The sequence below is a fragment of the Amblyomma maculatum genome, chromosome 11, assembly GCF_055883805.1.
Source record: "Amblyomma maculatum isolate TAMU_Amacu chromosome 11, ASM5588380v1, whole genome shotgun sequence".
In the NCBI taxonomy this organism is placed as follows: domain Eukaryota; kingdom Metazoa; phylum Arthropoda; class Arachnida; order Ixodida; family Ixodidae; genus Amblyomma; species Amblyomma maculatum.
In genome coordinates this window covers 80,463,405-80,485,723 of record NC_139354.1, presented here as the reverse complement: position 1 = coordinate 80,485,723, position 22,319 = coordinate 80,463,405, and the positions used below count along the sequence as shown (strand labels likewise).

At 47.3% G+C, this 22,319-nt stretch overlaps 1 long non-coding RNA gene and 1 pseudogene across 1 annotated transcript in view; both read left to right on the top strand.

Annotated features, from left to right (window-relative positions):
- Positions 1 to 526, top strand: part of LOC146174249 (uncharacterized) — a 62,076-nt gene extending 61,550 nt beyond the window's left edge. The window contains exon 5 of the long non-coding RNA XR_014702250.1: positions 247 to 526. This is a non-coding gene — a long non-coding RNA (uncharacterized LOC146174249). The remainder of the gene's footprint in view (positions 1 to 246) is intronic.
- Positions 527 to 2,183: 1,657 nt separating this feature from the next.
- Positions 2,184 to 16,439, top strand: LOC146174248 (uncharacterized; annotated as a pseudogene).
- Positions 16,440 to 22,319: the final 5,880 nt, after the last annotated feature.

Here is a 22,319-nt window from a genome sequence, read left to right as displayed (position 1 = left end):
GTCAATTTTTGTATTTTAGCCCTTGCATCAAATCTTCTGGGAAGCTTAGTATATGCGTAAAATAGTACAACACATATTTCAGCTCACTTCAGATATAGTCCGCAAAATAAAACACCGAAATTCAGCTTAGATTGCATTGCAGTTCCTTGTAATAGTGGCCTTGGTGACGCTGTTAACACGCTTGAAAATCATTGGTCCTGTGAATAAAGAATGAAAGGTTATCGTTTTCTTTCGTTTAATTTCTAGGGTGCGTAAGGAAGGACAGCATGCCCTAGAGTGGGTCCTGCCTGTGAGGTTCGTGACTACAGCGGTCCAGCGATGGCTTCGGACTGCGAAGGAATCGGATTGCTGGTACAACGAGCAAGGAAGTAACATTTGAACGCGGCCTAGAAGCTGAAAGCCAGAATTAATTACTGTAAAGTCTCGCAAGCTGAATAATTTTGAAGAAAAGGACTGCTTATTGTATTTGAAGAGCTTTGGTCTTTTTCAAATGTTTATTAACCATCGCCAATAAAAAGTGCTCTTTAAATCTTCCTTTTTCGATTTGCATGGAGCCTTTCTTTACGCTATTTACATATGGGTTGCCTTTTGTTTACCCAAACAACTTCGTCATTACATGCTGTCGATGCTAAAAAGTTAAATCCACGATTCAAAAAAAAGCTATGCATGTAGAAATTCTGCCGCAGCAGGAATTTCTATGCACAAAAGGACTTCAGAGGTTGCATGGGTAAACAAAGGGCCATGAATGAGTAGACCTCCGGCATGGCATGAGCAAACCACAGAGCAGCGAGTACCGCCGAAGGGGCAAAACTACGGCTTTGGTTGAGCCGAGTGGGTAAGCCATGACCCATGCAAGTCCCTGCAGCGGCAGTAGTCTGGCCAAGTCCGCCGTACTCGTCAGCCCAAGGTTGACTACAGACAATTGGCCGTTCTAAGGCTACTTGCCAATCTTGTCCTCGGGCCGAGCCGGCGGCCGAGCTCGCTGAATGAGTTTCAGTTAGTTTCAGTTGGTGGAGTCGAGCGCAGGCGGACCATGTACTTGCCGCTCGGGAGGACTGGAGTTAAATGGTCTCCTCGAAACAGACCGACCAGAGGCTTATGGTCTGTAACCAAAAGAAACGTTCTGCCTGGCAGGTAATCGCGGAATTGAGTCTGTTGTAAAATGTTCCGTCTGGCGAACGCCAGCCAGAATGTCTTCCACCCTTCCCCCCGTTCCTTCTTTCCTCCTTCCCCTTCTCCCGGTCAGGCTATATAAGCCGGTTGTACGGCCTGAATAAACGCCTTTCCACTTCGAGCGTCCGTCTGCGGTTCATGGAAGCATGGAACGCGCAATACGTGTATTTGTGATGTAGCAGTCGCGATTAGCCCAATACGAACCCACGACGAGAACCAACGTGAAACAACGGTCAAGACTGAGACGCTGGATGCAGCCAGTTCAACCATGGCACATCACCAGCTTCCCGAGTATGACGACCGCGGTGACGAAGGTTGAAGCCTACTTCGAAGCAAGTGGAATCGAAGATCCAATGAAGAAAAGGGCGTTGCTCATCCCTGCGCTAACCACACGCACAGTCCAAGTGCTTTCAGGAAACGTTGCACTGAAGAAGCCAAATGCGATGAAGTACGAAGAAGTAATCAAAACCTAAGTTCGTACTTTGACCCAAAAAGCCACGAAATAACGGAGAGTTACCGCTTTTCCAACCGGCGCCAGCTGGAAGGTGAGTCTATTCATAACTTCATTGACTAAATTCGCCAAATAGCGGATAGCTGCAACTTTGGGAGCATGCTCGATAGAATGCTTCGCGACACGATAGTATGCGGCGTCCGGTCAAGTGCCCTGCAAAAGCCGCTTTTGGCAAAAACAAACCTCGCCCTGCAGGAAGCCGAAGCGATAGCGTTCAGCTCTGAGGCAGCAGAACAGGGTGCCAACGTGATTTCTTCGGACTTGACAGCTGTCATGAAGATAAGCGCGCGTCGACAGAGCTTAGACGAGCCGGTATTAGAGTGTGGACGGTGCGGAAGCACTAAACACAACACAAACGCATGTGGCTGGACGAACGCTCGATGCTACCGCTGCGGCAGGTGCGTGCACCTTGCAACACCGGTAAAACTATGCTCGGGGCAGGTCAAGCCAAGCTTTAAATGTAACAAAGGAGATTTTGGATGACGCGGCCGACAGCATGCACATCTGGACTTTAGTTGCGTCTCGGAAAGCTCAATTGGAACCTCCGATTCGCCGAACGTTCACGTGGTGTGACAGTGATATACAGATGATCGTCGATACTGGATCGGCTGTGTGTGTTGTGCCTAGGGACGTTTTTGAGCAGCACAAGAAACAGTGGCCACCATTGTCGTTGTGCCACATCAAACTTTCCTGTTACTTAGGAACCTTACCAGTGCTGGGCAGTTGGATATGTTTGTTTCGTACAACGGAACCAGCGTCGAGGGCTCATTAATTATTGTTCACTGCTCAGGACCAAGTCTCTGCGGACACGACTTGATATCAAAGCTCAGCAACGCAGGGTCGTCAGTCCTCAACGTCGGGGCGAAGCTGGCGGAGAGCTTAGGGAAGAACTGCACATCAACGGTGGACGATGTGCTCTCGGACTTCTAAGATGTTTTCAGCACAGAATTGGGCTTGATAGACGGACCACCAGTGCATCTGCAACTAAAAGAAGGAGCCACACCAAAATTTTGTAAGGCCCTTTCTCTTCCATTTGCATGGCGCGACAAGGTATCCAAAGAGATTGAAAGGCTTGAATTTCGGAGTATTGTCCCCAGTAACGAACGCAGTGTGGGCTACACCGATTGTGCTCGTACTCAAAAAGGATGGAAGTGTTAGAATCTGTGCAGATTTCAAACTCTGAACCCTGCATGCGAGCTGGAACAGTGCCCGCTACCTGTTATTGATGACATTTTTGCGTCTTTGAATGGTGGCGAACAATTCAGCACTCTTGACCTTCGTGAAGCCTATAATCAGACCCCTCTCGATGACGAGTCCAAGAAACTTTGCGTTATCGATACACACCGTGGGTTGTTCTGCTACAACCGCTTGCCTTTCGGTATAGCTTCCGCGCCTGCCATTTTCCAACGGAAAATCGACACGATATTGCAAGGCATACCAGGTGTTCAGGCATACCTCGACGATATTCTGGTATCGGAAAAACACGGCGAGACTGATACATAATACTTTTTCTTTCAAAGAGTTTGCCACAAAGCATAAGTTGAGAAAGGGGAAATGGGATGCAGGAGACAGAAAGGTAAAAGGAGTGAAGTCCAGTTGCGCTTATGTATTCGAGAAGGTTGGCAGTATAGCGATTGTCCATTGTCCATTTCTCATAATCACTATCGCGATTCCACCGCAGGCCCACCTTCATGCTGTGCTCCAGCGTTTCGAAGAGCACGGCGTCAAACTCGGACGGGACAAATGTGAATTTCTCCAGGCATCGGTTTCCTACTTAGGTCACCGAATTGACCGTGAGGGCTTACATCCGACAGAACAGCATATTGAAGCAATCATGCAAGCTCCTAGTCCGCAAAATGAGGAGGAGCGGCTCGCATTTTTGGGCATGATCACATTTTACGCCAAGTTCATGCCAAATTTATCATCTGTTCTTGCACCGTTGTACAAGCTGCTAGAAACGAACGCACGATGGGCGTGGGAACCTGAACAGGAGGCGGCATTTATGCAAGCGAAACAAGGCCTTTGTCTTGCGGAGTACTTGTCCATTTCAGTCCGGCTGCAGCCCTCAAGTTAGAGTTTGACGCTTCGCAACACGGGATTGGAGCCGTGCTGTTCCACACGTATGGAAAGGTGCAGAAGCCCATAGGCTTCCGTTCGCGAACCTTAACAAAGGCTGAACGAAATTACTCGCAACCCGAACGCGAAGCCCTTGCCCTTGTATTTGGCGCAACGAAGTTCCGGGATTTTCTCGTAGGTCGAGAGTTGACACTTGTTACTGATCACCAGCCTCTCCTGGGATCGCTGAGAGTGGATCGACCGACCCCATCGCTGGCAGCCGCGCGCATACAACGTTGGTCTCTGTTCCTGGGTGGTTTTCGTTACAAGCTCCAGTACTCGCCGGGTAAGCAACTTCTGCATGCCGACGCCCTGAGTCGACTGCCACAACGTACGACAGAGTTGCAATCAGAAGATCCCCCTGATTACATTCTTGCTCTAGCAGGACTCGATGACGGAACGGTGTCCTTTGAGGAACTGAAGCAAATAACTGCGAATGACCTGCAACTACAAAGGGTTGCGCAGTCCACAAAGGATGGCTGGCGGTCGATGGCAAGATGTATAGCTGATAAGAACGCTATCCCATTTTTTGACAAACGACAAGGACTGTCTTTGGCCCACGGGCTGGTGTACTGGGGGCACCACATAATAGTGCCAAAGGAAGCGCGAGATCGTATTCTATACCTGCTGCACGAAACACATCAGGGGTCTACAGCGATGAAAGCAGTTGCCAGATCATCATTTTGGTGGCCAGGATTGGACCACGACATAGAACGACTATCAGCAACATGTCAAAACTGTGTCCAAAACTTGTCCATACCAGCCGCAGCACCACCAGAATGCTGGCCTACTGCTCCAGAACCATGGTCCCGGATACATGTAGATTTCGCAGGGCCATTGGCCGGGAAGCATGATTCTCGTTGTAGTTGATGCATAGAGTAAGTGGATTGAGGTAGTTCCCATGAAGCAAGCTAATGCTACTGCGACAGTGAATTCTTTGCGCGAGATATTCAGCAGGTTTGGAATGCCAAGGACTGTGGCATCGGATAACGGGACTCAGTTCACCAGTCTTCAGTTTGACAGTTTCATGAAAAAAAAATAATATAACTGATCTACGAACGGCTGTGTTTCACCCATCGTCAGATGGGTTGGCGGAAAGAGCAGTCAGAACGATTAAGGAGGGCCTCAAAAAGATGGGGTCTGAAAGATTAGATATCCACCGATCCAGACTGCTCTTCATTACAGAAGGACACCTAACAGCTCGGACAAGTCTCCGTCAGAGGCGCTTCTTGTTTATCGTCTCCGCTCTCGCCTAGATACATGCTTTCCACCCATCCCTACAGGTTCAGTCTCTGAACCACATGAATGGTCACCCACTCTTCCTGGAGCTGCAGTGTATGCGCGCAACTTTTGCATAGGAGAAAAATGGCGGCCCGGAACAGTCACGTCTATAAGAGGGTCACGGATGGTCACCATAGAGACACCGGCCGGACCGGTCAGCCGTTACGTCGACCAGGTGCGTGTTCGACACACAATTCCTCCACGTACGCAGGATCACAGCCCAGGGGAAGATAGCGCTGTGCAAGCTGGTATACCAACGTCTGTAGCCCATGACAAAGGAGTGGAGTGCGCAGTTCCTCGAGCAGATACCCCACAGCCAGCCTCAACGTCACCGGCGAATTCGTCAGCGGCGCAAGACGCCGAAAGCTGTCCACATCAACAGCAAGCAGGAGCCGCATCGACGCAGCCATCGTGTACGACGCCGCCACTTCGACGTTCCACGCGCCAAAAGAAGCCAGTACAGCGACTTTCTTATTAAGGGAAGAGAAATGTTGTAAAACGTTCCGTCTTTGGCGAACACCGTTTGGCGAACGCCAGCCAGAACGCCTTCCACCCTTCCCCTAGTTCCTTCTTTCCTCCTTCCCCCTCTCCCTGTCAGGCCATATAAGCCAGTTGTTCGGCCTGAATAAACGCCTTTCCACTTCGAGCGTCCGTCTGTGGTTCATGGAAGCACGGAACGCGCAATGCGCGTACTTGTGATGTCACAGAGTCACACCGAATACCAGTCGTAATGCTTCACGTTCCAACTGCGAATAGTTGTCTCGGCTTGTAATAGGCCCCATGAAAGAAATGCGGTTAGTCGGTCAACGTCGGATGCACTTGCTCAAGCAACAGTGCGCTGCTCAAGAAAAGTTAAGTTGATTACCCCCGTTTGTCGCAAAATCTGACGCAAAACTCACGGGTCAGTGATAGACACAGAATCCCCTATGTGCTCGATACATTGGGAATTAGACCGCACGAATCGCGGTGTGTGGCCATCTCTGGGTTAACCCGAATGTGCTTCGTTTCTCTTTGCTCTTTGAACGGCACACGACGGCATGGTGCCGTTTTCGCCAGAAGCTTTTACTTTTTGAAGCTGAACCTTGTTTGGTTGTTTAACTGGCTTCCGCGTCGTTAGCATGCTGCTGGCTGTACTTCACAGCGCTGCCTTTCCTTGCTGAAGTTCGTTGCATTTTGTGCAGGCCAGGCTCTGACTTCACCTTGGGAGATTTTATGAGGTTCATTCCTTGCCCCACAGTTTCTGTCACCACAAAGTAGTCTCCCGATTGCTTCAGTCAACTTCGGCAGTGAGAGTAGTGCTTTTTGAACCACAGTATTTTGGAACATACACACTATTCTGTCCCGTAGCATGCGCTCAAAATTATCACCGACGTTTCAATCGTTGAAAAGTCTTTAAATTTAGAAAGTGAATTTCTGTGCTAGCTCATTTTTGTTTTGGACGCGGGTAAAAATTTCATGCGACGCAATGCCTCGTTAGGCTTTGGATCGTACTTTTCCAGTACTTGGACAGTCTCGGCGTAGGCCAACTCTTGGACTTTCTTTGGCGCGTTACGCCCAGTTAACACACTGACGGTACTTGAGTATAGTGCTGAGGCAAGATTGCTGTTTTCTTCGCGTCATCATTGATAATGTTCCCTCCAAAATACGACTTTATCCGAATGATTTCCGTCGAACATTTATGGATTTCTGCGTCGAACCACGGCCCTTGATAAACCATTGCAGTTGCGATTTATATTTTCGGTGAGTTCGGCCGTTAGGCGTGACCGTTGCTATACCCCTACTTGCGGAGGGAAGAGACAGTTCAGCACTATGCAGACAGGACGATGCCTGACAGGAGATTGAAATGTATTTCTCAGCCAACGCATTGGGGACGCGTATACAGGATAATATCGTTCTTGAGCACGAGGCACTCACATAACCGTCGGCGCCAGGGCTGGCAACTGGTATAATCGAAACACGTGTGGGGGGCGCACTCCTTAAGGATCGCATGACAGGTTGGGCACGCCCTGATGCGATGCTTAGGGAAAATATATATTGAACTAGCTCAATATATATTATATCAAGCACATTCTGATTTGATAACGCCGCAGTACTGAAGGCATCACTTACAAAAGCGATTGACCAAATTTATCTTTTGACAGCAACTTATATCCTAAATGCTTTCATTCTGAATTGCTTTATATGCGGAGAACGTTCGAAAGTAGTGCACACTTTTTTGAAATAGGACGCCTATATGACGTGAGGAGTTGACATCTGGATGCTTCTGGAACTTATTATATCCACGCCTCCAACTAACTATCCAAGCGCAGCCTACTTCCTCTTATCAACTGCACTGCCGCCAGCGCTCCGAGCGGCTGGTCAGACCGCTAATTATGTCGTCCGAGATTTTAGGCTCGTGCTTTTCCTCTGTTTAGGTCTTGGTTTGTATACCAATGCTGTTGACAGGACATCAATGATGGCAACAGAATATTGATTAACCTATGTGAAGATGTATGGTATTTTGGCAAGCCATTATGCTTCGTCAGGCAACATCGACCACTATAATTGCAGATATAAAATGCTGGGAAGCCAATACGACTGGCGGGAGCATATTGATCATTGTGTGCCAAGATACATTCGATGATGACAAGTTCAAAACTGGCATTGCAATATTCATCAATGTATGTCATGATAGGTGCAATGCTGGCCAGTCGCCACAGCTCATTAGGCAATATTGCCTACTAGACCAACAAGTATACATTGTTGGGAAGCCACTACGACCGATGGGATAACATTAAGCAATATATGCCAAGATATAATAAATGTGGACAAGCCAGCTATACTGGCAAGACAATATTAACCATTGTATGCTATCCTCGACCATTTCTGACGGCTATCTGATGGCTTCCCAGCACAATGTACGGAAGCCGTCACGATTGGCAGGGCGATATTGACCGATGTTTGCCAAGATATATTCGAAGTTAGCAAGCCGCCAATACTGGCTGGACAATGTTTACCAATGCATGCCATGATATGTTCAATGTAGGCCAGGGGCCACCACTCGAGCAATATCGGCCACTAGAACTGAAGATGCATACAATGTTGGCAAACCACTAAGACTGGCGGGATGATATTGACCAATGAATGCCAAGCTATATTCAATGTCGACAAGCCATATACACTGGGAGGAAAATATTTACCAATGTATGCCATGATTCGCGACTTATGGACAAGACATTGCCGATGGCTGAGTAATATTGGCCTTATATATCATTGTGTATACAATGTTGACAAGCAATTCTATGCGCAAGGTCATTATTGCCCGTTCATAGCCCATGGATGCCAATCATGGGGGGAACATGTAAATTACTGGTCCAAGAGTGGTCAATGTTATCGCATGCCTGTACCCTTATTGGTACCGCATTGGCAACGCGGGCCCACTGGTGGACCTGATGTCGCCATTCAATTTCCAATATCGGGCCGGTCGCATATGCTACCTCGGTAGATTCTAATAGAATGCACAAGGGGCACAAGCAGAACTAAAATGAAAAAGGTCCGTGTCTGAAAATTAAATCTTCGCGAGGATAAGATGACCCGCCCTTGGTATACAAATGCTTCAAGGAAGTATTTGGGAGCCACAATTTTCCGCTGATCTCGTCTGCATTTAACTAATACTGTTACGAAGTGGCAAGCTGATAAAGACAGAACAGGGAACAGAGAGATGTTCGATGACTTTGAGATGTTTAATAAATGTTACCGGACCTAGCACGACCGCTCTTGTCCGTGCCACTGTCCGCTTCTTCTGTCTCGAATGTCGGTAACATGACCCGTGGCCACCGAGCGATTGTCCCGATCATGGACGAAAAAGTTTACCGATGTTGATAATTCCATGGCGTGGAGATGCGTGTGTCTGGATGCTTGAAGAAGAGGAAGAAGGAAGAGAACGGCTTGCCGGCACAATGATTCCCGATAGACCTTGGACCAGGACACTCTCGGGCCACACGTTCCCACGACTCGATGGCAGAGGCCAAGGCGCGCACCGCATGACATAGGCAGGGGAGGATGTCTTGAAGTGTAGCAGTGTCTTGTGTCGTGGGGTCTTTGGTCGGTACATCGGTACATCTGGACCCAGCAAGACTTTGCCGGACCCGGCAAGGTCTTGCTGGGTCCGGCAGGCTGGGGAACAGCCATGAAATGCCTCCTAACCTTCAGCCGACAGCGCAAGAAGTCGTAGGGTACTGAAGCTCCGGACCAGGATGAGGGGGTGATGATGAAGTACCTCGCATCTCCAACTAAATGTTACGAAGAGGCAAGCTGATAAAACAGGAGAACAGGGAACAGAGAGATATTCGATGACTGTGAGATGATGTTCAATGAATGTTGCCGGGCCTAGCGCGAGCGCTCTTGTCCACGCCACTGCCCGCTTCTTTTTTCTTGATCTTCCGTAACAATATGTTAGTATTGAAAAGTAATATGAAGTTTTCATGCTCCAGAATATCAGCAACGCACCGCCCCGGTGTCTCATTGATTTGGGCAGTCGCATCCTGAGCACAAGAACGTGGCACCGAATTCCGGCTTTGGCGGCCGCTTTCAGACGGAGACGAAAAGCATGCCTTCGTTTACCATGGAAAGTCAGTGCACCTTACGTAATCCGAGGGGGTCAAACATTCCGTAGCTATCCGCAACAGTGCCCCTCGACTTGGGACGTTGGCACCCTAAACTTGATTAACATGTTAAATTGGGCATGTTCAAATTTGTTCAAGAACACTAAACCCTCCCAAAAAGAATGTCAGCTACGAGCGCGGCGCTTTCCGATTAATGCACTTTCGTTTGCATAGACGACCCGCTGTGTAGATGAATTTAGCCGCGTTCTCTTGTATAATAGCACAGTTCTTGTTACTCAGGTAATAAGATTATGTGGCGGTTCCAATCGCTCAGCACAATAGCAGTGTAATATTTCGGTTCAAGCATGCAGCATCAGCCGCCATAGTTCATTAAGTCCCACTTAAGGTCAAGTATATTGAGAACTTACAATATTTACATATCTCACGTAGAGCGCAATGTTTCGGCATTCATCATCTATTCTCTTGCAATATTCCCGAAGACTCGTTTAGTTTCCCCAGCTCTGAAGACAAAAATTACTCTGTTTCATGTAATACTTGCGATAGCTATATTTCTAATAAACTTTTACCAAAGTGTCCTCAACATTATTGCGGGAATGATTCTTTCAAGCCGAACAACAAGTTTTCATTTAGGACTTCTAAGCCCTAGTGACAAAGTTTAATTAACTTGTGTGTAATGCATCATCCTCTCTCTTCTTGCCTCTACCTGAAATTTCCCAACTGAATATTTGCATAGGTTATCAAAATAGATTTGGCAATCAATCACTTTGCTCAGTTTTTTGATGCCATGTAATCGGTGTAGCTTTCTTTATGGGAATAATGTACAAGCTGCACTGCGGTTTCTGGCCACCTCTCTAACAGCCGAATTTGCTTGTATTTTTTGTTATATGCACATCAATTTAACGTTGAAGCAATTTTTTATTCTTTATTTATTCATGTACCTCAGAGGCTTCTACATGAATAATATGTGATAGAGGTCACAATGTACCTCGTATAAAAAAGCCAAAGGAAATCACTGATATGTGAACGTGCTTATGCATTAGTAATTACACAAAAAATGATACAAGCAGAAAACACTCCTGAACAAAATACAGGAAATTGTTTTTAGTGAGCTAGGTCGCATCTTTGAACAATGTGGTACGGAAGGGTATTCTACTAAACGATTGTACATGGCAGGGATTAAAGTTTAAACCCTGTTGGTTCCTCAATAGCCACTAAACTGAAGGGCTGTGTAATCTGTGATGTGCGACGTGGTTGCGTTAGAGGTAACGGGAAAGAAGGACGATCGTAAACAATTTTGTGACATAGGCAGCTAAGTGGATAACTATGCTGGATTCTGAGGATGGGATGGACAGCTATGCCTTAATGGTCGTAGGGCGTGAATGACGGCTGTAGACTTGAGAGAAACGAGCATTATTGATAAGGCGACAAAATGTAAGGTGCATAGAGACACTTTAGGCGAACAAATGATTTATTAGCGAGTTTGCGGTATTTAAACAAAAAACTGGCTTCTGGTTTCACGGAGCCAGCTGCTACCTGTAAAGAGGTTTTCTTTCAGGAGGAGGGGGGAGGGGTATCGTAGGCTAATTTAGTTTTGAGTTCCAGACATAACATAATTGCACAAACGCTGAAAGATTCGGAGTTTCAGAAATCAAAGAATATTTTGTGCGCACTACATATGCATGCATTCCTTTATTTATCTTCAGGGAACGTTGCCTTTTCTATCCAATTATAAATGGGCTCATTAATCGTAAATATAAAATGATTTTTCGCTATGTCCGGAACCGCAGCCTGAAATAGTACACCAGCGTGAAAAAGATAGACACAAAATATATGAAATATTTATGCGAGTCGCAGACTCCTCTATATGAGTGCAGAGTACTTGCTTTCCGTTTGTTAAACTTGAGCAAAAAGCAGTAAAGTCCTGGACTAACCCATATTATAGGTCAAAAATTCAGGAATTGGTCTAAAGTTTTCAGCTGTTATGCACTTGTGCTTTATTTTTGAAACAGGAGGGACAATGTTTACTCAATGCACAAAACCTGCCGCCACAGCATCTGTCTAGAGCCACACATCTCATCGTTCCTGGCTGCCTGATTCTGTCATCGTCACATACGCAGACTTCTTCCCCATCTCTGCATACCTTCCTTCTTTTTATATCAGGACATATGTTTTCCGGGTATTCTCCATTTACGCACTTCTTTTTGACTTCGCCTGTTTCGCAAGATGATGCCTGCAAAATTGAAAGCAACTGTCACTATAATTTTGAAACCCATGCATTTCTGCACGAATTGGATATCGAAAAAAGCGCGAAATGAGGTATTTTAGATATAAGAAATATTTTAACAGTGAGAAGGCACGTATAAAATTGCTGTCCAGGGCAAGCTATTTGATATAGTTGTTTTCCAGGTGCAGACCTTGAGGAGCCTGGGTCAGTAAACCGCGGAAAGTGGAAAACTGAAGGAGCGCTTTCCTTGTGTAAGCTACCTGTTACGTGGCCAGGTAGAAGGCGTTGGACGAGTAGTGGCCATGCGGTGAACGCTGTCTGACACAGTTGCGTACTGCCTGGAAACGGTCGGGTTGAGACATAATCTATGCAATAATTTCACATCCTCCTCCATCATGATGCTGGAAGTGGCCACGACGCTAAATGCAGTGATGCGCTCCTGTAATTTGTTAAGAAAGCATAACTAGAGGAGCATTAGGCACTAGAGAGAACCAGACACAAAGATTATTAAAAATGACAAAATCAGAGGGCGTGCAGTCAATTTGTTGAGCAGCGCACAACAAAAATATAACATACGCAGTGGCGCTACGGAACTTCGAGAATCAGTCCACGGATATACTTTTCGGCGTCGCATTTTCAGTTACCGACACTCCCATTGACTTGGAGAACACTTGTGTTTAATCGGTTGTGACAAAACGGCGCATCCTAGACATCAGCATAACCATGAGGTCTAATCAATCGCGGCTGTGAAGATATGGTGGAAGTAAAGAGGTGGGGAAAGCTGCACCAAAAATGATTTAGCGCGAGCAGCTATGCTGCAAACTTAGCTACGTGCTCAGGGGAGGCTATGTGGGGCTTTTAAATAAATAAAATAATGCTATGGGTTGACTCATTAAATATGAGGCAAAAGAAGTGTGTGTGCGCATGGCGTGGGCTCGGGGCTTGAATGCTTGTCAGCGGTCTGTGTTTTTATTATTCGTGCGCCGTGTGCTTGCGTCGTGGTCGGCGTGAGTTTACCAGTGTTCTACGTCATGTATACGCCTCCACTTACGTTACATCATGGTAGAAGTGCGGACTTTCCCATCGTCCGCGTCATGGCCTATTGTACCATGGAGCTTCGCAGCGGCCGCTACACCGGCACTGCTACCATGACTGAAAGCGGCGAATCCCGAAGCGTCACTGTCCTTAAATGCTTGGTCATGGCTCATCCCCGTGACCCTTACATTTTTTATGATGTCCAAGGTGACAACGTGGACAAATTTATATTGATGTGCGAACGTGGCACCCGCCATAACAGGTGGGACACGACCGTCATGCTGGCAAACGCAATTTTTCATTTGTCTGGCAAAGCGAGGCAATGGTACGTCACCCATGAGGACGAATTAATGAGTTGGAAGATATTCAAAGAAAATCTTCGCGCTGTCTTCAGACCATGACAAGCTTTGAAGCTGGCAGCTAGAAAACACCCTGAGTCGCGTGCCCAGTTTCCCACTGAAAGCTACGTTACCTACATTCAAGGCGTGCTAGCCTTATGTCACAAGGTTGAGACCGCTTTGAGGAATTCTGCAAAGGCTGGCCACATAAAAAAAAAAGGCATTGCGGACGAACCTTTCCATTTCCTCCTCTGCAAGGGCTGTGATACCGTGAATGCGTCATCACGGAGTACCGCCTTTTCGAAAAATTGAAGAGCAATTGTATATTTCCACAGTTTCAACTACTTCTCCATATGGCGGCCACATCTTTGCGCGTTATGTACCAGCCACCAACTAGCACACCTTTCGCTTCGCCTCTGAAATTCATCGACACCGTCACCCGGATCGTTTGCCGCGAAATGGAGGCCTTCACACCCGCACCACCCGCACCACCAAAACCCGCCATCCCCCACCACGCCTTGCCTGATGTCTCCCTCATTCAGAACGTTGTGCAAGAACTTGCAACCTTGTACCTCTCAATGCTGTCTGTTCAATCGGAAACCCCAACGTCCATCGGCCAAGCACGAATGTTTTTCGTCCCCGGACCCCGTACTTTCATCGATACCAAAATCAAGCAGAGTAGCAGACACTTATGCCTTGGACGCCTCGCACTGAGTTTTGTTATGACTACCGTCCAAATATGCCCCGCCGTTTTCCGTCTGACCACAGTCTGACCAGTCAGACTGGGCAAACGATTTTGCCAGCTCCCGACCACGTTGTTCTTCCAGCTCTCCATCTCCATTAGCCCGTCGTTTTAGAACACCACAGCCCCTTCGATCCTCAGAAGTAGCCTCATACGGCCGACCTGGCTTGGGAAACTTGCTAATGCAGCTCCCGGAGGTGACGCTGCATCCACGACCAGGCCCATAAATCCTCTACAGATCCCGTTTGAAACAACTGCACATTTGTATTGATGGTGTTGCTATGCGTGCGCTTGTAGACACTGGAGCACATATCTCTGTTAAGAGTGCAACCCTTCGTGGTTGTTTACGTGAAGTTCTCCCGCCGGCTCGGTCGCGGGAGCGTGTTGCGGACGGTGGAACAGTTAGTATTGACGGTCTGTGCATAGTTCGCGTTTGTGTTGCTGGCCATGATCTTCCTGAGCAGTTCACTGTTTTGAACCCTTGTGTCCATGACCTCATCTCGGCTTCAATTTTCTATCAGAACACTGCTCTCATCGACTGCTCGCGAGGCATCATCAGCAATCCGGGACCCTTGTATTCTTCTCCCCGACTGTATTCGCCCGACCAAGTTTCTCTGACCTCACTAGACGCCTCATTCGCTCCCTTCGCCCTACTTCATCTGTCCCCGACGGTGACTACTTGCGCCTATTTCTGATCTCTTGCTGCGCCGGAACATTGTACTGCCCAATACCATCACTACAATTAAAGGTAAAATTGTGTGACTGCGGTTGATCAAGTTCAGCTTTTCGACCCAAGTGCTTCCACCTAGCATATGCATGGCGACGTTCTCACCTCTTGGATTCTGTAAAGTTGCCCCATTGGTCATTGACCCTTCCCCTGCTTCTGCGGACCCTGCGCGCGATCTTACACCCGCTGACGCGATCAAGGCAATGATGCCTTTAGATTTGCACCCTGCCCAATCTTGGGAGCTGCGCGCGCTTATAGAGTATTATTTTGACATCTTTGACCTCATTAACAGCGTCCTCGGCCAAGCTCTTACTGTCACGCACCGCATCGACACCAGCGACAACTCCTATCCGCCGCCAATCATACCTGGTCTCCCATGCAAAACGACAGGTAATACGAGTGGTAGCGACGAAATTGCTAGAGAAGAATATTTTGAGCCCTCTCACAATTCCTGGTGTTCCGCCCGTCATCCAGAGCAAGAGAAAGATGGCTCGTGGCGCTTCCGTGTGGTTTACCGTCACCTAAATAGACCACTAATAAGGTGTCTGTCCTATTTCTCGAATCGACGATGCCTCAGTTGACCACAACAGAGCCAAATGCTTCTCTCCATTGATTTATGGTATGGCTACTGGAAAATATCTGTGGATGACCAGGAACGGAAGAAGGCTGCGTTGTTCATTCCGGATGGTCTATATCAGATCAAGGTTATGCCTTTCGGCTTATGTAACACCCTAGCTACTTTCGAACGCATGATGGGCTCCTTGATGGAAAGATTTAAATGGTCCTCTTACCTTATTTAGACGATGTCATTTTGTTTACACCTACGGTGTCGCCCGAAATGAAACACCTCTCCAAAGTTCTTTCACTCTTTCGTCATACCTATCTACAACTCAACTAATCAAAATGCCATCTTGGTAGTCATCAGCACAATATATTCGGCCATGTCATCGATGGCCCGGGAGTTAGTCCTGATTCAAACAAGATCCGAGCAGTCAAGGACTTCCTGACGGCTAGGTTTTTGAGTCTTTGTTCTTACTTTCGTATCATTCAATATTTTGCCGACATTGTTCAGCCGCGCACAGATCTTAAAAATGGACGTACCGTTTTTTCTGAGAGCAGTCGCAAGACTAAGCTTTTGCCCACCTTATAAGAAAGCTTACCACTGCACCGGTGTGGACACACCTTGATTTTTCAGCTCCTACTGAAGCCCGTACAGATGCCAGTGGCCATGGCATAGGGGCGATCCTTGTCCAGCGTCAATCCGGCACTCATTTTGTAATTGCCTATGCCTGCCGCCTCCTATTCGCTTCAGCAAACTACTCCATTACAGAACGAGAGTGCTTGGCGCTCGTCCTGGCTGCTAAAGCTTTCGACACTACCTATATGGCAGGCCGTTCACTGTTGTTACAGATCATCACACATTGTGGTGGCTTTTTCCTGAAGCATCTATTGATCGCCTCGGGCGTTAGGCACTACCACTCCAAGATTTTCAATACTCTGTCATCTACACATCCAACCGGTTACAAAAAGATGCCGACTACTACCTCTCTCGTTACTCTGTGACCCTGACTGAGACTCCCATGAGTGCATGCGTCATTGTCCTTTTAGAGTGCAGCTCTTTGGCACTCGTTCCTGGGTTTCACGTCGTCGTCGACGTCGGCGTTGGCGTCGGCCGCGGTGGGCTCGTAATCAGCTCCGCCCCCCTTTCATCCCCCAACTCGAGCCAGCGCTACGGCAACCGGAGTCTCGCAGGAAGAGGGGGAGTAAACTCACTGGTGAACGATGGGAGCAGAAGCGCGCGCAGCAACCGGAGAACACGAGGAAAGGAAGGGAGCGGGTGCCGCCGGAGGCAGCGCTAGCAGCGACTGACCGATGCCGCTGCCACCGCTAGCGAGTCACGACAACGTGACTGCGTAGAACACCGTCGCCGCCATGCAGAAATAGGAGAAAGGGGTCCCCCCCTCTTCTTGCGTGGCGGCGATGCTCTACTGCTGCCGAAACGCCGGCTCACTATCAGCGGATCACGGTGCATCCCATTCTCACTCGCTTCAGTCGCTAGTGGCGTCAGCGGCATCAGACAGTCGCTGCTATCTGTTCGTCGCGTAACGTTCCTATAGGCCCACTGCTGCTTCCCGCAACCTTCCGATAACTCAATTGCTCTCTTCATTTCGTCTAGCACAAAGCTTCTTTCATGACAGCCAAGAACTGTTATTGGGGGGGTTTCTTGATAGAATACGTGTGAAAAATTTTAAAAAGTTGTCTGTAATTGTACATACGTGTGTTGCTCGATATCGTTGCCTCAATCTATCGCAAAGGTGAAATAGCTGATAAGCTTCGCTCAAATTTCGCATTAAGAAGTAACGTAATCGTGGAAAATTTTTCTCTCTGTCACCGTTTACGACTATTGGCGAAGAACACCGTCGAGACGCAGAGCTTCTCTCCATCATTAATCACCTAACGGCCACACAAACCGACCCTTCACTGAACAGATTTGCTCTCGTCGATGTAATTTAGTACTTCTTGAATCTTCAGTCTACTGGTCCTGACCTTCTCCTAGCCATTTCCTAGCAAATAAGAACAGTCGTTCTTTACGACGTCCATGATCTTCCGCCTGCTGGTCATCTAGGCGTTACTCGCATGTACGACAGTGTCTGTCTTCACTTCTTCTGGGCTGGCCTCTACCGCTCAGTGCGCCGTTATGTTAATGCCTGCGGTCAGTTTCAGCCACGCAAGTGGCCTGCATCTGCTCCCGTGGGCTTCCTTCCGCCCATTGATATTACTAAGCAGTTCTACAGGGTCGGCTTGAACCTTCTCGGGCCCTTTTCCCGAGCCCATTTCTGGCAATAGATGGGTTGCAATAGCCAAACATTATGCCACCCGGCACGCGATAACGCGCGCGCTGCGCACGAGTATTGCCACTGATGTCGCGCACTTTCTTCTTCACGACCTCAGTCTTCATCATGGAGCTATCCGCCAACAACTTACAGACTCTAGCCGTACCTTACCTTAAGCAGTTGTAAACGACATTCTTCAGGCGTGCTCAACCAAGCACAAGTTGACTATAGCATACCACTCACAAACTAATGGCCTAACTGAGTGGCTGAATATATTCTCACAATGTACGTCTCCTTTGAACACCGTGACTGGGATGTCGCCCTCCCATACATTACATTTGAGTATAACTCATCCCACCACGACACTGCTGGCTATTCTGCGTTTTGCCTCTTGTACTGCCGTGGCCCTCAACTGTCGCTTGACACATTGTTTCGAACCTCTGGTCTACCCATTCTGAATATGCCCGTGAAGTTGTTGCCATGCCGAACATGCTCGCTAAGCAGCCCGTTCCCGCTTCCAAGCTTCCAAAGCTTCTCAACCATAGCACTAGAACAGCCGCCACCTCGACCGCTCCCTCTTACCTATGTTTCTTGTGTTGCTCTGGGTGTCTTCTCGCTATATTGTGTTCTCGGAAAAACTTCTTTCTTGAATCAAGTCACCATCGTCACCTACCAGATTGAACCTGCCTTTCCCGAGTGCACTTCCCTACCGCACCCTCCGATATTGTCCACGTCTCGCGCCTTAAGGCCTACAACCTTCTTTGCTGTGACATTCTAAGCATACCGTGACGGTGCTTCTGCGCCCTTCAACATGCTACTGGTTGACTGATTGAAGGTGAGGCTGACAAAGTGAGTGGGCGCATGGCTTGTGCTCGGCACACAAATTACTGGCAGCGGTCGGTGTTTTAACGACAGGTGTGCCCTGTGCTCGTGTCATGTTCGGTGTGAGTATACCAGTTTTGCACGCGGTGTGTACGCCTCCTGCCACGCAACGATATATTACAAATCGGAAAGGTATGCCCCAGAAGGAAATAATAAACATTACAATATTTCCTTTTATGCACGAGTTGGTTTATTTAAACAAAAAGCCATCAATTTTTAAAACTTGGCAACGCTGTCCTTTCGCTGTCTATTATAAGCGTGTGTTGCATTGGCCATAGTGTGTTGCAAGCCTTGCTGTGGCGCATGGGAAACTGGCAACGAAGTAGTTTCTTATTGCTGCCACCTACACCGTCTCGCCATCTCTGAAGGGGTTCCTGGAATAGTACGAATTTAGGTCACCCGTCTCAAACTGTAAACTTTTGTCAAAAGTTTAGAACATGAGATTCTGCGTCTAAGCGGTGAAGTAGCACAACTTTAGCATTCATGACAGTGCATTCTGTTAAGGATGGTTGGACGACAAAAAGTCTCACATGAACGGATTTGTAACAGGGGTAATGCATAAAGAGCCACACGGTACGGCTCGCAACCAAATCCTTTCTGATGAAACAATATCGAGTCGACTGTACCTGTTAAGATGTACTCGCGTTGCATGAAATTGACTCACAGTAATTGCTGCTTCTTAGGATAATTACCATTTTTTATGTTAGTCGTTCTGCCGTTTTGTGTGCGGCTAGCGCGAAGTATTGCTGCGCCCATACGATGCGCTTCTGCTTTCTTACAAACACTTGGCGCTTATAAAACCTACCTGGTGTCATGGGTAGGACAGATGCACCGTGCAACAGCGGTGGGTATACCATCTGTGTTGCACTGCTATATTTGCCACTGGACATTCACGCGTGAGCTCTCTTCTACATTCGTGACCTGCTGTGCATATTTGCATTATTCACTCATATATATTTGACAATGGTGGATTTATTATACAATTTGCTGGTATACTTTAACTATATACCTATTTGCTGTATATATCAAAGTGCGGAGATATACTATTCGTACTTATTCGACGCTGTTTATTGAACTGTGCTGTTAGTCAAGCGTTTTACAGGTCATCTATACGATGCTGTAATCTGCGGCAAAATACCTGCACAATGTTTTTAATAAGTAGCTGAGCCTCTTCCTTCAGAAGAGGCTTGCTCGATTCCAGTCCATTCTTTATTCCCAAGCGCATGGTTTGATTGTAGAGTGCGCTCAGTGAGGGGGGTCCGAGAGAAATTGAATGGAAAGGTTGGCGAGTGCTGTAAGACCCCCTTCAAGAAGGCGGCCTCGTAAATACGATAAGAGAGATCAAAAGTAACGTGACATTATAATTCAAGCCAGAGCCTAGTAGGCGTGACTTCATTCAATGCCATAAAATTAACTTGCCACTCAGTATTCAGCGGCGTCGGGGTCCACGATCCGCACGTTTTTCAAAGTATGGGCGTCTATGGAACCTGCATCACTAGAGTGCATCTACCTTGGCGAAGCTTGACTGTTGACAATTGACAGCCGTGTTGGGTGGACGCGTATTACATCCCTCCACCTACTGCTTGTGGCTACCGGAAACGAATGGACTGGAGACAGCGCGAGCTTCCGAAAGCGTCAAATAAATGAGTTCTTTCCTTCAATAACTTTATGGTTTTCAGCTAGTTAGGTTAGGTGCAGCCTAAAGAAAATATTTTAGCATTTTGTTCTAGCGGCCTGGTTTTCGTGCCGGTAGCTACGTTTTTTGGCGATCATTCTTTAACTATTTTGTTAGCTTTTCAGATATCTATATTTTTTCTATGTTATTTACATTCCCAGATTTTATTTCAACGCGTGTTTGATAGTCGTTTTTGTGTCTGCCTTTGCAGTTTGCATATTCTGAGAACACCTAGTAGAAATAGTTCAGTTGATATGGGCGTAAGATGTGCAACCAAAAGCAGGTTAAACGTACTCAGTGAGAGGCGCAGGTTAATCTCAAGGAAACGCGTAATCGGTAGAGGGAGTGGAAGGCATTGAATTTTTCTGCCTGGGTTGCATGCTACGTGTGCGCCTAGACAGGATTGAACTGGAAAATGTCGGTCTAGTGTCGCGTGTGAAAGCCTTAGAAAATGAATTATGTTTGTTAACGGTAGAAAATCAGAAACTGCTGGGACGGCTTCCTCAAATGAAAGGAAAAATGGCTAACACTGGCCTTAGAAGCACGAGGATGGCGAGAGCCACGTAGTGTGGGTCACGTAGCTGGGACCAGCACTGGCATGGATGGCAAAAGCGAAGTAGGTCAGGCGGAGCCAAACCGACAGAGTTATTCTGAAGTAGCTACTAAGCAGTCGAGAAGAGAGGAAGAAGTATGGAAGAATAAAAATCCCAGAGAGAACACAGATAACTCAAAGCAGGAGCCAACAGTTCGGAGGGAGAGAGAGAATGCCCGGGGGCGTATCGCTGGGAATTCTAACATGATCAGGTGCAGTCTAGATATCATGGAACGTGTAATGGGTGATAAGGCTGTATTAGTTGGAACCTTCCTAGGGATGACAATGAACGCAGTGCTTAATGAGACCAAAATAGGCTGTCGAAAAATTCCGCAGAGCACGATATGGTGAAAGTTGCCGCGGGTCTAAACGATGTCCTAAATGGTGACAACGCAGGAGGGGGGACAGTTTAGCTCAGGGAGTTGACGATATCAGAGCGATAGCACAGCAAGCGTTGATTGTTGCTTGCAAAGTACCGGAGATGCTAGGCACGATCGGAAAGCTTGAAAAGGACTTGGTGACAGTGAATCATCACATAAGAAAGGTAAGCCTGGAGAAGAATTTCGGAGTGGTTCAGGTAAACAGGGAGGTGCATAGAGCAGGTTTTGGCAGAGCTTTTCAGCGAGATGGTATCCACTTTAGCAGAGGGTTGGGAGTAGAGATCGGCTTGTGCCTAGCAGCAGAGCTGTAGCTTTTTTAGGGGGTCCGCGAGTGCTACTGGCGCAAAGGTAATTGGAAGTGAAGCTGAAGAAATCGTAATAACGGAGACTGAGACGAAAAAAATGGCAAAGAGGAGGTCCAAAAGGTACAAAAATATATTTAACACCAGGGTCAGCCACATGAATATGCAAGGGGGTAGAAATAGAGCGAAATGACTAGATATAGAACTGCAATTGAAGCACGACCAAATAGGTGTGTACGCTCTATGCGAGACTCATCTCAGGGATCTAGAAGATCCGCCATTTATAGAAGGCTACGTCTGAAAGGGTGTAACAGAACGAGAACGAAAAAAAGGGGGAGGGATAGGTATGTTGATGCATCAAGTCAAATAAAATTATTTTGCAAAGAACATATCTGGGTATCAGGAACAATTTGTGGCATAAGGACATGGCTAGGGGTAGCTTATTTAGGAACAGGACACTAATGCAGGCAGGAAAACAAGGATCTCGTTCAATGTCTCAGTGACGATATAAGCCAGTTTGGAGTCGGGGTCGATATTATTCTACTGGGGGACATGAACGACCACATCGACGATCTGGGTGGATACACAGATTGTAACTTGAAGCTAATGCTAGATTTCTTTGAGCGACACAACCTAGTTATTATAAATAGAGAAACAAAATTTGAGAGAAAAAATCACGTGGGAATTCCAGAACAGGCAGACGACCATTGACTACTGTTTAATGTCTCAGGGAATATATAACAGGCTTGCAATGAAAGAAATAGACGAAGAAGGGGAGTGTAGTCTGGGATGTAATCATAAACGTATTAGTCCGGAGATGGGGCCTTTAATTAAAAGAGAAATGGAACTTAGTCAAAAAGTAAACGCAAATTAAACGGTGATCCAATAGCGTAGATAGCAGCAG